The sequence below is a fragment of the Pteropus medius genome, unplaced genomic scaffold, assembly GCF_902729225.1.
Source record: "Pteropus medius unplaced genomic scaffold, Ma_sr-lr_union100, whole genome shotgun sequence".
In the NCBI taxonomy this organism is placed as follows: domain Eukaryota; kingdom Metazoa; phylum Chordata; class Mammalia; order Chiroptera; family Pteropodidae; genus Pteropus; species Pteropus medius.
In genome coordinates this window covers 317697-335404 of record NW_024351731.1, presented here as the reverse complement: position 1 = coordinate 335404, position 17708 = coordinate 317697, and the positions used below count along the sequence as shown (strand labels likewise).

Below are 17708 nucleotides of genomic sequence, written 5' to 3'. Positions count from 1 at the left end.
GTCCCAGGAGGGGGTGAGGAAATGGCCAGGCTCCGTGCGCTCAGCTTCTCCTCCCTTCCTGCCAGTTCCTTTGCCTGCCCTAGGACCCAGTGAGTGTGGGGGCAGGAGAAAGGCGGGGCGTCCCACCCGTGGGGCGCCCTCGCACAGAGGGAGACCTCTGGCCAGAGTGGGGAGCAGCCTTCACGTAGGAGGACGTGGCAGGCAGTGTCTTCGGCATCCTCCTTAGCCTGGGAAGGTAGTATGGTTCTGTCCTCAAGCAGAGCTGTGTTTCCCAGCACAGCAATTTTCAGTTCCTAGGGAGCAAGGTGCTGACAAGGCTGCCTGAGCTAGAGTACCAGCTGCCTTCCGTTGGGCACTTTCTTTGTGCCAGCCACCATGCTAAGAAGCATTTTGTGCTTGCACGTTCTCATTTAATCCTCAGTCTGCAGACAAGGAAACCGAGGCTGAGCAAGGTCAAGCAGATGTCCAGGGATCACATAACCAGTGTGAATTAAGACACTCACCCCGCTTTATTCCCTTCTGACTCTATATTACATGCTCATGTTGTCCTGCTCTTTAAATCTGGTACCAAGTGGCTCCAAGAAGGTAGCTGGTAGCGTGGTGGTGAAGGGTCAATTTCAGCACCATGGCCAAGAAAAAGCCATCCCAAGAGATGGTCTGAGGTGATCAGTCCTCATTATGTGAGCAGCCGTGCTTTTTGGGTAGGCTGTGAGGTACAGATACAGGTAGATGCAAACCCTGGTACCTACTTCCACTTACTAATGGCACTGCTGTTGTCGGGATCTGTGCCAGGTGCTTCGTATGTGCCGGTCTCTTTGAAACATTAATACAGCAATATGTTTTAAAAGGACTGGTGATAAGACCTTTTTATCTGCCCTTAAGCCTTTTAACCACACATACACAGAACCTCTTGGACCAAAACACTGTTTAATGCGATCGACTAAAACAACTCGAATCTTAGGCCTGGAAGCGTCCCTAACACAGGCTGTTTCCCATCCAAGGGGGAGGCCCAGGCCCTCTGGGAGCCGGTGCGGATGGCAGTGTTTCTTTGTAAACTAGACTTTCAAATGTTTTCTCTTTCCTCTTCCTTTTAACGATGTCGTATTCTGTTCGGGTGTTTCCGATGAAGTTTTGTTCTGGGCTGAGCAGTGTTCACGCCCCCTTTCAAAGGCACTGTCTTGTGCAAGGCCAGGGGCTCAGCACAGGGGTCCTGCAGTGGTAATGGCCAACTCCCTTCAGCACATCACTTGCATCTTTATAGTGATTGGTGCTCACTTAGAATTTAAGAAGGTGAATAAGCAAAAATGTACTTATACATACATGTTCTAGGCTAAGTTCAGGTCTCCTCGTTTAGAGGGAGTACAATTGATAGCAAATCCTTATGAGACATATTTAAATTACCGTTTTTTAAAAATTATGCCATTGTTAGCTGGAGTTTTTTTTTATTCAAATGTAGAATTTTAATCATCTGATTTGGCTTATGAGGACTTGGACTTGGCTTAAGCTTTGCTTATTGTAACTATATGTAATCTATAATATATATTGCTTATTTTGCCCTTTTTAATATAATGGTTTAACAAATGAAAAAAATGCATATGCATTGAAAAAGGATTAGGAAAAGACAGAACACAGTGTCAGTAGAGGTGGTCTCTGGATGGCAGAATTGGCCTTTGCCATTTTAGTCTTATGTTTTCTGTACGCCTCAAAATTTCCATCTATATGGAGTATTATTTCATTTTACAAAATATAGCCACTGGGAAAAACTTTAAAATAAAATAAAATATAGGGGGAGAGAATTTAAAAATCCCCCCTGATTCTGCCACCCAGATCAGGGCAGCTGGCGTTCTGGCGTTTCGGTGTATTACTCGTCCCTCACAGTCGGTTTTCCAGGCCTGCGACCTGCTCCCTTCACGGGGGTTTCTGACGGTCCGCCCCAAGTCAGTATTTTCACAACGCCGCCCTCCCCACAGGAGGAGCCCCTGCCGGGTCTAACAAGCCGCCTTCACAGTGGGCCCGACGGGAACCTCACCGAGGAAACCCTATCTCCTTGTCTCACCCCAACTAGCAGTGTATTCTCTAGCAAAGTGTAATTGACACGCTGTGTTGGCAGCGTGTGAAGCTTGTTTATTTATAGTAAAGCTCAAATGTACAGGGAAACGAGGACAGTTTCTACGTCGAGCCCATTAAGAAAATTTTCTGTTGAGTGTGGGCAGAATTTAAACAGATTATTTCCTTATTTCCTTTAACAGGCATGAAACAGCCCTGTTTCACATGTCTGCTCAAGGAAGTTGTCAGACTTTTTAAACTAAGGAATATGTGATTTGGTGATGGAATCTATAAATAAAGTGACCCATTTTTCACTAGATTGAGGGTGTGCTTTTCAGCAGGACTTCGTGGTTTAGCTAATGAAATCTTTCAGACACGATCCTCGGAACCTCCTGTCTAGTTCCGTCACTGCTGCCGCTTTTATGACTTAATTGCCTTTGTGGTTTAATTCACTTCATGACACATCCATCACCATGAAGTTTACACTGCTCACCCCTGACTGTCCTAGTATTTGCTGATGACTCTTGGGGTCAAGGAGAGGTTGAGAGGTGGTTTTATGCTATTAAAAGTAAGTGGTTGTTTTGTGTGGGCAAATGTGTCCTGTTTAATTAAAAAACAGTCCTTTTAATTTTATTTAGTGCATTGAATCTACTTCCTCCTCCTGGTAATTATCCGTTCCATAATACTGTCAACCGAGTCTACAAGTTATTTCTTTCATTCATAAAGAATTACAGTTTAGAATGTCATTTCATATTTATTCTATCATTTAATCACTCCCACATTTCCCTCCCCGAACCCCACTATGGCAGATGTTATTATCCTCATTTTGCAGATGAGGAAACTGAGGCTTTCAGGGAGAGCGTGCCAAGTCGCCGTGGCTGGTGAGAGGCAGAACCAGGACTGTCCAGAACCTGGGCGGCTGGGCAGTAAGTTGAAAACAGAGCTTCTGTTTCATTGTCGTCTGTCATTATTGGGGTAACCCTAGTGTTATCTTAAAAATATGTCTGAAGGCTCCTGTGGAGTTCTGGATTTCGAGATTTTTCACTGAATCTAAGAAGTCGGATTTGGCACATCTTCCATTCTCGTGGGCATGGCGGTGAGTTCATGGGGCAGTGCAGCTTGTGATTCACTCATGATGAATGTCGAGTTTGGGAGGCACCAGAATCTGCTTTTAATCACTTCTTTAGAGCCAGACTTTTTGCATTGAGCTTTCCCATTTTCCTCCAGTCACAAATGAGGCATCAGGAATTGCCAGTTGCATCCTGGTGCACGCCTTCCTGTGGTGGCTCCTTGGTACTCGCATGGAGAGCCGCATCTCTTGGCAGAGCCCAGAGGGCTGTCCTGGCTAAGGTCCTGTGCCCCCCACCCCTGACTGCTGACCTCGCCCCGTCCCGGCAGCAGACGCCCACGCACCTGCGCATCATCCACAGTGCGTGCGTTCACATCGGCCCTGCTCCCTGCCTGTCTATCTCGGCGATCCTGCTTGCTGTGAGGAGTCAGTCTGAGGGTCGCATCACCCAAAATGTTCCCTCATACGTTAGGAGCCATTGCCCACCTTTCCCCTGGACTGCACTGTGTCGCCATCTTCTCTGTCACTTTATGGAAACTTGTGTACCTGCGTTTTAATGCTTATTCCATTGAAATGTAGTGCTTACCTGTCTCTCTCTGCCCATCATTCCAACCCCCCACCCCCACCCCCGGAGTGCATTTCTTACAAGTAAGGACGGAATCCCAAAAAAAGCTCTGCGTTTTTTTAAATAGTAGGCACCCCAAGAATGGACAGTCCCATTGCTTTGCACGCTCACTCCTGATGCATTGTGGGTGCCTCAGTGCACATTTGCTGAAGGGCGAAGTCATAGAAATCTAAGGCCACCCTGGTCAGCCCTCACCTCTTATTATCAGCGTGTAAGTTACCAGTGGTGGGTTACCTGTGGCAAACTTAGGGAGCCAGCCGGCTCCCCTTTCTTCGACTGTGATGGTTGTAGCCTCTCGTCCCTCATTCTGCACATTCACTCCCCGTTAGTCGATACGTGCTGAAGGAATTGAAATTATTTTTTACATCTGTCAAAAAAATACGTGTTTAAAAAAACTAAATCTGTCGCTGAAAATCAGACCACAAAAATGACTTCTCGAGTTATCCATATTTGAGATTTCCTTCCTCCCTTTATTCCCTGTTGCTAATGTTAAACGTGATCTACATCTTACTGTTTTATCAAGAGATCTTGCACTTACCGAATTTTTGCTTTAGATCCCACAGTAATTTTTTTTAAGAGAACACGTGTATCTTATTCCAAAGAGTTGAGTTATTTTTGTGTGTAGACACACATACGGAATCATAAATATATAACTTGATTTTAGTCTGTTTGATTTACATTTTATTGGGTAGTTCACTTCATCCCTTGGTTCTGCCTATATTCAGACTTCTCATTTTGATTATAGCATGGAGTTTTTGAGTTTGAGTTTGGAGTCGAGAATCTCTTTTTGTAATCCAATTGGATTACATTTTGAGTTGGGCAACTGAAAAATCTTAGCTTGCGGAATATCTTTTAAGTTTGAAGTAGAGTTTTGAAGCTACGACTCGTAAAGCTTATCATTGAAATGGATAATCATGTGTGTTTAGAATACTTCTGTACTAATTAAAGGAGCTCATGATAGCATTACAAATTCAAGAATGTATTGCTAAGAGAAACTGAGTGATGGATTTAAAATGCAGACATTTCCTAAATTAATTCTGTGTCAGGAAATGGAGACAACTTTTGAGGAAGGAAGCTACTTACTGAAGCTATGCAAATGTTATTTCTCACAAGTGTATTTTAATTCTGAAGTTTAAAAAAATGTATGTATCTGGAAAGGCAGCTTACTGTACATAGTAGGAGGAGTAAGCATTTTGGAGCCGGAAGTACCTGATTTCGGCTCCAGCATCACCACTTACTCCATTGTGACCTCGAGCTAGTTTTTTCTTCCCCTAGCGTTGGCAAATCAGAGTGTGGGAATGGGGAGATGGGGATGTTTATGCCTGTTCCGTTCCGTCTGCCTCTCAAGGCTGTTAGAAGATAGGATGAGAGGTGGAGGGAATAAATTGTTGAGCACTTTACACACATGGATATGTCTTTGCTTAGAGAGAAGGTTGCATATTGGGTGTTGGGGAGAGAAAGAAAATAAGAGAAAAACCAGAGGCAGGTGACAGGGGAGATGTTACCAGTTTGCGCAGGGCAGAGGCAGGTGACAGGGGAGATGTTACCAGTTTGCGCAGGGCTCCTCTGAGTCACTGGAGATGGGAGCAGACCTTCCCAGTGTACTTGACGTAGCTTAGACCCAAGTCTACTAGCTTTTTGTTATTGTGTACCTGCCATAGGTCACCGGCCCCCATTTGGGGACCCTCTTTATTTTTTGCCACAGGATCAGATAAAAACTTGTGAGCTTCAGTTAGTTAAATATTATTTCCCGAACACATGCTATATTTATTTAAGAAATATTAAATCGTAGCACTTACTGTATGACGGTAATTTTTCTAGGTGCTGGGGATTACAACAGGGGGAGAAAACAGGCGAAATCCCTAGTTTCTCAGAATGCATTTGAGAGGGAGACCGAGGAAACAAACGTAAGGACAGCTCAGGTGGCGATAACTGCTGTGAGGAAGACAGCTAGAGAGACGCAATGCAGAGAGATGGAGGGCTCGGTACGAATTGCCCAGAGAGGCCTCTGAGCATGCAACACAGAGGCTCTGAAGCGGGCAGCTGGCTGGAGTGACTACATGTTTCTAGTTTTGTCTGATGCTCTAGTCCATAGCACCATAGAAATAAAATATGGAGATGGAGAGTATAAATAAATGTGACGTTACATGGTTGGTGCGTTACAAGTGTTAACAGGTTTATGTGGTACATTGGCACTTACTTCAGGAGTATATGTATGTACAGAATATATGTACAGAATGGCTTCCCAGCTCCATCCCTTTTACCCTGACACCTGCTAATTTAATCTCGTGCAAAGAGCTGGCTTTGTCCCTCTTTGTACACTGAGGTTATTGGCTTCTGTCTCTTAGTCTTTCTTGTGAAACGTTTACGAGATGAAGGACCAGCTCTGCTCAGACCTTTGACCGATTGATCATGTGAGTCTTTGGGGGCTCTATGCTAATGACAATGGATAAAGTTTCATCTTTGCTTCTGAATTGATTTTGTGGTTTTAAAAAAGGGCATTTATCAAAGGCTAAAGGGATTGTCAATGTGGGGAGAGGGACATTAAAAAGAAGCCATTATCCAAATGACTGGTGGAAGGGAGTCACTTATGCTGTACATTTACAGTGGCTTGCTGAATAATAACACTTAGAATAAGAGCTGGCGCTTGGTAAGTGCTTGCTCTCTGCTGGATTCCAAGACCTTTTTATACCTAATTCTCCTGAATCCTCCAAGAACCAGTAAGGTTGATAGTATCACTATTCCCCAGGCAAGAACCCTAAGGCTTAACCAGTTAATCTCCTTGCCTCAGGTCTCATGGTCAGTCATGGCGGCCAAATGGAACTTGGACCCAGGTCTTCCTCACCCCAGAACCCTGCTTAATCATGACAAGCAGTGGCTTCCTCTTTCGCTGTTAGGACTGTCAGCAAAGGCGATTGTCTGGGCTGGCGATGGATGTGAGTAAGAGGGACCCAAATAGCCAATAAAGGCCTTGCAGTAGCTACAGAGGGGCTGCCGGATGTGACAGTCTTGGTACTGACCCCTAGGGTCCGCCTTATGGTGTGGTGGGGACCAGGGAACCAGCTGAGACTGTGTAGCCTGTCACAGCTACTACGTTATTATGAACTAAAGTCCGTAGTTTGCACTCGAGTTCATTCTGTGTTGCACATTCTGTGGGTTCTGACAAATTTATGACGTGTGTCCGCTCCTACTGTATTTTATCGAATAGCTTCACTGCCCTAAAAATCCCCTGTGCTCCCCCTGTTCCTCCTCTCCCTCCCCCCAATCCCATGGCAACCACTGATCTTTTAACTGTCTCCATAGTTTTTTCTCTTCTAGAATGTCATGTAGTTGGAATCATACAGTAAATAGACATTCCAGATTGGCTTCTTTCACTTAGCAGTATGCATTTAAGGTTCCTCCGTGTCTTTTCTGGCTCGATAGCTCATTTTGTCACTGAATTGTCTGGACGCACTACAGTTTGTCCATTCACCTGCCAAATGACATCTCGGTTGCTTCTCTAGAGGTGTTTTTGATTGTCACCAACTTGGAAGAAGCCAGGGATGCTGCTGGACACCCCACAATACAGAGGACACCCCCACCACAAAGAATTATCTGCCTCAGAATGTCAGTGTTGCTGAGATTGAGAAACTGTTCTGATTATGTCCTAAATTGTATAGACAGCATATTTTAATCCTACAGTTTTAGTTTCGCTGTGTCAGAGCATAGTTTGAGAACCTCAGCCTTACAGCAATCCCAGGAGCCAGGTGTATTATAAATTTCCTTTTGTGGCCGACAGAGCAGCTGAAGAGATGTTAGTTAACGGCCTCCGGTCATTCTGCTAATAAATGGCCAAAGCCAGAATTCAGGTCCACAGCTTCTGTCTGTAAGCCCACGGGTGACACTTGTGCCCCCAGCGTATTAGGTGTTATTGGGGTCTTCCCTTCTGCGTTGTTTATGGATTCTTTTGTTTTAACCAGAATAGTTTTCCTTTTTGCCTTTGGCAGCTTAAATTTCTTATAACCTTTTTATCTGAATCCAGTGGAAGTTCGTTGGGTACATACTAGGTCACTCGGTGCTGTAGAAGCAACAAAGATGAAGAAACCGTGGTCTCTGGCCTCAGGGGACTTTCATTCTCGTTGTCTTCTTCAGCCTCATTTCTTCATAGTTTTCTCCCCTTCGATGCGGTCGCCCCAGAAGATAAAGGTACAGTGGCGACACACGTCCTCTGGTGACTCAGCTCGTCCTAGTCCCAGAGCCAAAACCCAGTTTTCTCCAGAGAACCATTTGATTAGTGAAGCTAATGAAACTTCAGGTATCTGCGCACATGCACATGTGGACACACACACACGCACACACGCACACACACACATACACACATACACACACACACCCCTTCCCCCACTGCGCACCCCCGTTGGTGTCTCTCTGGGGAGTTGGCTGCCGTCTCTGGTCGTCTTCCTGTGAACATGACTCTGGTTCTCCCGTCAATCTCTCCAGATGGCAGCTGATCTGGACAAAGAAGTTGGTTGTTCTTTTCAGCGCCCTCTCGGTCAGTTCTTCCTGTCTCCCCAAAGAACAGCTGGCAGTGTTGATTTAAAAGCCAGCGTTTTGATCCATTTGAGATATTTTCCTGCTCGTTTTGAGCATTTCTCTCTCATCTCTTTGAACTGTAGAGAAAGCTGTCCGCCGTGGCACATATTCTATGTCTGGGGAAAACGAGCCCGTCGCCCCAACCCCAGTACACACTCTACCAACACACACTCCACCTTGCCTCCTCTAAAATACTTTTTTTTTTTTTTTTTTTTAGCAGCCTTGGCTGATTTCCATTATGTTATTTAATCTTCAGATAATTTTCCTATACGAGGTTGGTACAATGCCTTTTTACTGGTTAAGGTAAACACGTGTTCGTGTTCGTGTTCGTGTTCGTGTTCGTGGTTTTTCAAATCTTGTGCAGGTGAGTGAGTCTGTCAGTCTGTGCGTGCATGCACATGTTGTACGTAATGTTAGGCTGCAGCCGTCGCCAGATTATTTATTTACGTGCCTTTCTTTCCTTTTGGAATGTTAACTCATGGAGCACCAAGATTACTGAGATCATTCGAGTACTTTTTGAGTAGCAAGCTCTGGGCTCTAGGTGTTAGGGAAATCACTGCCTTCATGGAGTCAGCTTTTGTTTAGAATTGGAAAAACAGACACTCTTATATTTCGGTGTTAATGAGATCTATGAATGGAATACAGTGAACAACAATGGGTATTCATGTCTCTCAATACGGAAAAATAGTCGATATATTAAGTGGGAAACACAGGAAGTATCATCTCATTTTATGTTCTGGTAAAGAAACGTTTTAAATGATATACTAAAAGTTTAGCATCCAGTTACCTCTGGATGCTGGAGCTTAAAGATGATTTATTTTTTTCATAGTGAACATGTAATAGAGACCTAATCAAATGAAGAAACAGCAAGAGAAAACACCATTATGCTGGTGCCCCTGCCCTGGAAGGACGCGTGTAGGTAGCAGGGACCACTCAGTATAGCAGATGCCTTTTCATTCATTCAACAACTATACATCGAATGCCAGCTCTGTGCTGGGCACTGTTCTCCGAGCTCAGGCAGCAGCAATGAACGCGATAGATACAGGTCCTTGCCTTCTTAGAGCATCATTCTAGAACACAACTTATATTCATTTCAGTTTCGAAATGGAAATGTGTATCCCATGCTACGAGGTAACAGAGAAGGAGCAGCAATGTTTGTGGATTGGGGTCACCCCCAGAATTCCCATTGTTTTTTCAGAACACACACTCGCTTGTGGGTGGAATAAGGGAAGCTGCCGTGTTCAGGATACATCTTGAAAGAATGAGGTTTCCTCCAGGAATAGGCATTGGTACTTGTCATTCCATAGTTGGGAGGTGGGGGAAGGTGGCCTAATTCATTATGCCAGCCACTTACATTAGGGTCGTCTGGATAAAATATAAGGTCCCACGTCGTGTTGTGTCCTGTGTCTATGTCAGTTCCACATACTCTCCTCTGAGCTAATGGGCTTTTGGCATCATCTCCTTAAATGCATCAGAGGGAATGAATTTCTCCACCAAGAAGCCCATTAGAGCTCTGTCAAGCAGGGTTTTGATTTAGCGTAGCACTACGTGCTTTCCAGACACGGGAAGGCAAGGTGGGTGGGCCCCTGTCAGTCCTAAATGCAGGAGCCCCCTTCCTACAGATGAATTGTCTCTCTGACCTGGTGCTTCTCTGTGGAAACCTGGATCAGACCGGACAGAAGCCGAAAGATCAGATGGCCTCTCCTCCTCCCTGTCTTGGCCAAAGGGGCCAACCCAGTGGTGGGCTTTTGATAATCTGATTGTTTAGAAAGAGGATAAATAAAGGAGGAAAAGATGTTTTGGGGTGTTTTTTTGTTTTTTGTTTTTTGTTTGTTTTAGAAATTACAGTGAGCCTTTCTGCTAGAATAGCCAAGTTCAAGTTCCTTTGACTTCATTATCTGTTCCAGAAATTGAGAACTTGCCATACTAGTCTGAGAAATGCTGGGACTGGTCCCCTACCATATCTGCTCATTAGAATCGTGCTGGGAATAATTAAAAATTCCAGACCACATCCCAGACCAGATAAATCAGAAACTCTAGGGGAGGGGCCTAGTGGCAGGATTTTAAACTGCCCAAACAAAACTTCTACAATACGCTTGGTACCAGCTACCACAGCAGAGTTCTGTCTTCTAAAACGAAAAAGTCGGGGTAATATAAAAATGTTATCCTTTCCTTAAAGGGAGAACATGTGACAGGGTGAGTTCATTTCGATGTCCAACTTGGTTTGATTTTAAGCTCCCGCATTTAATTAAGGCTGGAAGCCACATCTGTTGTTCGCCTGTTTCGTAGCCTGCTCACTGGGAAGTTCTGGGAACGTGTGACTCTTTTGTACTGACTGTGTGTGTGTGTGTGTGTGTGTGTGTGTGTGTGTGTGTGTGTGTGTGTGTTGTGTGTGAGAGAGAGAGAGAGAGAGAATTTTTCTTTCTTCTTGTTTGGCCAAGAAACTATGTGTTATAGCTTGTTTGTTTTTCCTTCTTTGTTTTGGCTAAATTGCTTTTCAAGGAACTGCCGGACCCCTCATTTAATTAACTTCCATCTCCTGCATATGTGGCTCATTTCACAACCCACCCTGCCCGGTAGTGGCTTTCTCTTTCTCTGTCCCGCTGGCTAAGATTTGCATGAAAAAAAAATACCTACCTAGTCTAGTTCTATTTGTTTTTCTGACGCACATTATTTCTGATCTTGAAATGTAATGATTTTAAATGTTTTTTTTTTAATGAGAATTCGTTCCCCTCCTTTGAACTGCCTTAGTTGTTGCTGTTGTTCCTTCTGATTTTGAACTTACTTCATTCTGCAAAGTCTCTGCAGTCTCCATCTTCTCGGTTACTATCTCTTTAAATCCTAAATCATTTTGCATTTTTCTCCACAAGTTGAAGTGCCGCACTCAGTCTGCCTTTCTATCTTGTCACTATTTATGGGGATTGACGGCAGCGTCTATTTAAATAATAGAGCAACCAAACCCATATATCAGTTTTCTAGCAAATGACCTGTCTGGATATGCGTCCTTTGAAAAGGGACGTGCACCCTTGGCCGTTACCCTGGCACACACACAGAGAGAGGGCGATAGACGTGACTTCTCAGTGACGTCCAGTTACCAGCGTTGCTCAGTTCGTCTGTGACCTACTTTTACATCATCCGCCCCCTGTGCGTGCAGGCAGCACTAAAACAGTGTTCTTGTCGCCAGCACCTCCAAATGCTGGGAAGATAACTGACTGTTTTGTCAGTGTCCTGGGCTCCCCGGGGTGTAGACTGGGCTCATCTGCACACAGCACGGCGCGCAGCTTGCCCTTGAGCGGTTCACAGCCTCTGCCATTGCCACTGCATCTGCGCGTGTTGCCACCCCGCCTCTGGGCACACGTGCAGAGGTATAGACATACCCTGTTGACCCCCGGCCTGCCTTTTTAGCCTGTCCTTTTAATCTTCGTTTAGCTTACCCTCTGTCCCCACCTTCCACAGCCCCGTCACTGAAGAGACAGTTTGTCTCATCAACAAAGATTTTTGTTTGTTTGTTTTTTCTGGTTTGTACCATGTGCCCCATACTCCGCTGGGAGCTGGGATGCTGTGGAGTACAAAGCAGATGTGGTTTCTGCTTCGCTAGCACCTGTAGTCTGGTGGGGGAGACAGACAAGTGAACGGGACTCACAGTGCAGTGTGGCGGGTGCTGTGATGGGAGAAGGCTGGGGGCCTGGGGTCCCGGGCACGGGACTCTCCCCCTCCCCCGTCCACTCGGGAAAAGGAGGGTTTCCAGAGGAAGTGACACCAGCTGGGACCTGAGCGGGGAGGAGGGAAAGAACCGACCACTTTTGGGAAACCATGCCCATTATAGCTGGAGCGTGATGGGGCGACAGGACGGAGTGGGGCTGGAAAGACAGTCCGGCTTGATCCTGGGAGCCACCAAAAGCCTTTAGGGTTCGCAGCAAGGGGTGGGACGCTCCGATTTGTCTTTTAGAGGGATCGCTCTGCCTACAGCGTGGAGAATGGATGGGAGAGGACAGGGTAAGTGAAGGGTAGCAAGTATTTATTTGCACACTGTCAAAGATGACCCAGTGCGAGCTGTTGGTGGCCTGGCTTAAGCAGGGACCAGGGATGGAGAAGGCTGAAGACGAGGCACTCGGGAAACATTTAACCCGTGACTATTCTCTGGGGCCAGAAATGATGCTTGGCCCCTGAAAGTGAGAGCTCGTCCTGCCCCCCTGTTACTTTGGGTTTTCGTCCGTGTTGTACGTCATGTTGGAAGGATACACATTATCTTCCTGCTGCCGAAGAGGTGTTCGTGAATGCAGCCTGCTCCGTTTCCAGATCCTCGGGCTAAAGCACTGGGTTGGCTCCCCAAGATCTATCATCATCAACTAGCTCTTTGTCATGTAGTGGGCATCCTGGAGTCCAAGAATGTTAGCTCAGGCTGGTTCCCTAAAGGTCAACCCATCCAACCCCCCTTGTTTTGGCAGTGAGTACTTGGTGGCCCAAAGAAGGGGAATGACTTGCTCAAGCTCCCGCAGAGGACTGGCACTGGACCCAGGTACTTCATCTCCCAGTTGGGTGACGCTTTGGGCCAAACACCTCCTTCTCTGGCCAGGTGAACTGCAGGCTGTGTCACCTGGCCAGGTTTACTTTTCCCGCTCTTTCTCAGCTGCGCTGGGCTGGTCTAAAAATGTGTGTGGCAGGTGAACCAGTCAAGTTTGTCTTGGGTGCGCCCTTTCTTCCAGGTTCTGGGCTTCTGTAGGAGAAACGTGCTGTTTTCCTAGAGCTGCGGTTCCTGACATTGTGTGCTCCTTGTTTCCTTGTCTCTGAGAGCAGTGAGCCCTGAGCCTGGAATCCTCCTTCTTAAGCCCCTGGGTGGGGGCCAGGGAGCAATAGGACTCCAGGGGCTTCTCTAGGGCCCCACTCTGCTGAGAGGTGCTCTGTAGCTGACAGCGAGGAGCCTGGGCTTCCAGGCGGACTGGCTTTGAATCCCAGCTGTGCTGCTTGCCCGCTGGGCAGGTTCTCGTTAGTGAAGTAGGGACAGCCATACTTAACCAACTAGACGGCAGCTTTCAAAAGATAATCTACATGAACAAATCCGGTACAGTGCCTGGCACATAGTTGGCGCTCACTAAATGGTAACTGTGTTTATAGTTGATTATTACTCTCCGTCCCTTTAGTGCAATTTCTCAAACCACAGACTGAACCGCCACGTGGCTGTCCACCGCCAGTTGCACTCATATTGATTCCCTGGTGAGATTTCAAGAGTGTGGGGTCTTCCTTTCCACCCTTCTGAGTGGCAGAAGTGAAGTCTTGTCTCTCCCCCACTCCCTGAACCACATCAGTTAACCTTGAAAACAGAACACGACCACAGGGCAGGGAGGGGTCTGAAGGGAGAGGCAGGCAGGGCCTCTGTGGGGGCGAGTCCTCCCTGCATTGGAAGCTGGCTTCTTTTTTTTCTTTTAAACTCTTTGTGCAGTCACCCTTATTCTCTGAAGAGGCACGTGAAGGATTACAAAGAAAGGGCTTTAAAATAAAAGCAGAAGGAATGTGTAAGGTGGACCAGAGCCGCAAATCCCTCCTAGATGCGAGATGTGAGAATGGCAGGCGGTTAATATTTGAGGCCAGAACAGGGAAATGTAACAAGTGATCAGCCACTCGCTTCTGCTCTGCAGGGTGACAGCCTCGGCCTAGCAGAAGGAAAGAGGAAGGTGACGGGGACGATCATTTAACTAGTGTCGGGGCTCACGCTCACCACCCCCCTGCAGAGCTCTGCCCCGGGAGGGAGCAGGACTTCATCGAGAAAGGTTTTCACAGAGCTGGGGTGACTCATAAACAGTGACACCTGTTTTTCCTACAGAGAAGCATCTAGATGCAAACATCAACTTTATCTGGTCTTCAGCCACATAGATCTTCACTTAGTAGGAAGTGCCACACTCAGAGTGGGGTGCGTGTTGTCCCATGAGAAGTTGGTACCCTGAGCAAGACTGTACACGGAAAAAGGCGGCCCGGTTTCAACAGGTCTGAGGATCTGAGAAGAGATGAGCTGGAGGGGTGAAAGGCCGACCAGCTCCCAGGAGACTGCTGGGCTGTGGTTCCAGAGGTGAGCAAGGTGGCCCCTTGGCTCATTGCAGGAGAATCTAGCAGTCCCTTTGATTGTCGGTATCCAGGGAATTAAAAGGAAGGTTTTTGGTAGGCAAACGTGAGACGGTAAAAATATCATTTTCTGTTTCATATAGTCCAGCTCCGAAACTTAATATTTTTAACTTTGAAATGTAGCACAATGGTTTAAAAATGTTCCTGGGATCTCTGTGAAACCTAGTTAAGGACTGATTTTTAAAAATCTTCCTATGCCACGGCTTCGTGATATTTTTAGGAACCTTTCTGGAACCAGTAGCAACAGGACTTCAAGCCCAGCATCAGGCCCAGCGTGCACATCAGCCAGCTCGCAGCTTGTTTCGAAAGCCTTCTGCTCCCTGTGTGGGCCTTCCGGGCACGGGGCACGGGCGGTTAACGGCCACGTTCATCGTGTGCTCACTTTTTGCCAGATGTTTTGTATGTTATCTCATTTAACCCATATCCCGTTTGCCCCAGGAATACTCACAGCTGCAGCGTTTACCCCGAGTTAACTCACGATTATAACACTAACCTCACCCCCAAAGTTTGCCCCGAAATATCTCGCTTTTATTATTATTTTCTCATCGCTCTAGTATATTGATAGTCTTTGGAAACAAATGACATCATTCTGTTTATAGCATTCTGTTTTTAGTAGCAGTATTTCCATTTACAAAATATAGTCATTCTCGATCACTGAAAATAGCCAAATCCTAGAAAATGAAGCATTCCTACGTGTGATGTTAACACCGTTCTCGAGCAGTTGTCAGCCAAAGATTCATTTGATGAATCCGATTTATGTACACGTTTCTGTTACATTAAGATTAGAGACAAGTTCTGTTTAGAAAGAACTCCAACAACAGTTTTCACATTTTATTTTCACGTGGCAACCAGTCAGATCTGCTTCAGCCTCAAAGAGTGCGTTTAAGTAAAATTAACATTGGCGGCAAGCTGCACTTATTTTTTTCTAAAAGGGGTTAAAACCTAATGTAACTACAGGATGGATTGTGACGGTTAGTGAGGCCAGGGTCACACCACTGACAAGCGCCAGATCTCACAGGACCCAGCCCCATCTGAGTTGGGGGCCGCTGTTCTTTCCACATCGGTTCCTGGGTAATCGTTATGGTATAACCCTCCCCTCTGACACCCTCCCACCTGCCCCCAAAGTGAATCACCTTCAGAGCGTTAAACGCATCTGGGAGAAAATGCAAGATGTTTTAAATAGCCCCTCTCAGTTGCTCGCCAGGCCCCATCTGCATTCCTGTCACTTGGCTCCGTTCATCTCTTTTGACTTCCAGGTCTGTTAATTTTACAAAGAAGGCATCTCATCTTCTTAATGGCTTCCGTCCCCTTCCAAGTTAGGGCAGAGAGTCACTTGTAATTGCCTCAGTCGTTGGACTGTGACTTTGGATGGCCGCTGGCGTTGTCCTTTTGCTGACTTGACGTGTTGAAGTCGTTCTCTGTTCTCAGTACCCGAGTGACTTGGTGCCCTTCCCACTGCAGAAGCGACACAGGGGCCCCGGTAAGGGGGAAGAGCGCTTAGATCTGTGAGAAGTCCACTGTGCGCCGGACACTTAAACATGTTAAGCACTTCACACGCGTCGCCTCTCGTCCTCTTTCCAACAGCCCCTTGCAGGTGCCATCGCCACCCTTGGGGCAGAGACTTGGGAGGAGCTAAAGGCACAGCACAGCTGATAAGCCGTGGATTTGGGATCCAGACCCCACTCCTACCAGCTCACATTACTTCTGCTGCATCTCTTTTCTCTGTGTATGACACATGGCCGGGTGGTGTAAGAAGACAGGGCCTCGTGGGCTGCAGCCGAGATGAGTGAGACACCAGGGGACCGTGCTGGCTCTCTGGGCCCCTTCTTTACTGTCTTCCAGGGCCTGCCACCTAATGCTTCACGTCAGTCCTGTGAAAATCTTAGTGAGGAGAATGCTCGCTCCAGCTCACGGAACTCCTAGTGGGCCAGCGGCACTGTGTTTTGGTTACTGGGTGGAAAACCCTCTGCGGTTGGTATAGACAGAAACCTACCTGTGATAGCAACCCGCGTTTCTTCGCACTGCTGTGCTGCTCCGTTTCCCCATCTGCAGTGTGTGATATTAATACCTGTTTCGTATGTTATTGCGAGATTTGGGAAGTGAGATTGTGACATAAAGTATTAGCAGTGTCCGCACCCAGCTGCCTTGGCGACCCGGGTGCAGCTCTGCCTCATTCATTATCGCTTCCTCAGCTCCGAGGCCACTGCAAGGCGCATGCAGGGCACGCAGGCGGTCAGTATGGTCATTGCTGATTTATGTTTCCCCTGCACTTACTACGCAAATATTTGAGCACCTGAACTTTTTTTGTGCCAGACAAGGGAAGACATGGGTCATTTATCACACCACGGCATTTATAAGTTCCGTTAGATATATGATCATTTACCAAAATAATATAAGGAAAAGTAGCCCACTGGTGAGTGGCAGTCAGGTGATGACCTTTGCCGTTAAAAATGCAAAGCCGATTTTTAAATTCCCCCTCCAGTTCTGAGGCTGATAATGCTGGGGGTGGGTAGACCTTAGTACCTCTAGCTTTGTATCAGGATTGGAGTTTGTGCTGCTATTCTAAGCCGGGTTGGACCTGAAAATGTCTCATCGCCAGTCTGTGACTGAAGGATGATTTATTGTGTCATGAAGCCTTTTGGTTTGAGGAAATGATGATTGCCTGGGGTAAATAGGAGAATGGGTGCCGGAAGTTAGGGAAGAGCCAGAAATTAAAAGGGCTGCCGTGTACGGCCATGCCACCCTGAACAAGCCCGATCCCATCTGATCTTGGAAGCTAAGCAGAGTCGGGCCTGGTTAGCACTTGTATGGGAGACCACCTAGGAAGACCAGGTGCTGTAGGTGTAAAAAATTTAAAAAATTAGGGATTGTAAGCTGACAAGGTCCTTGCAGTCTGTGAGGTCAACCAAGGGTAGCCTCGCTTAAAAATAATAAAATAAAAATAAAGTGCTGCCTCAGCTGGGTGACCGAATACACTTTCACCTGGTGGGACAGCCACTCATTGGTTTGAAAGGGGCTTGGTGACCCCTCAGTTTCTTGCCATGCACTGTGGGCTCTGTGGACCGGCGGCAGCAGCATCACTGGAAGTGTCTGAGAAATGCCGAGTCTGAGAATCTCTCCTAGATGCGTCGTATCAGCATCTGAATATTAATAAAGTCTCCAGCTATTCGTGTGCAGTGTGGGAAGCGAACTTTGATAAAAGGACAGCTCTGTAGATGTGGAGCCTAGGAGTGACAATGTCGTTCTGGAGTCACTGAGGGGCGGTCATGCGGGGCCACC

The 17708-nt window shown here is 46.7% G+C and overlaps 1 protein-coding gene and 1 pseudogene across 2 annotated transcripts in view; both read left to right on the top strand.

Annotated features, from left to right (window-relative positions):
* Positions 1 to 17708, top strand: part of ASAP1 (ArfGAP with SH3 domain, ankyrin repeat and PH domain 1) — a 294496-nt gene that overhangs the window by 108302 nt on the left and 168486 nt on the right. The gene's annotated exons all lie outside the window — the stretch shown is intronic.
* LOC120588901 (uncharacterized) lies at positions 17155 to 17273 on the top strand (annotated as a pseudogene).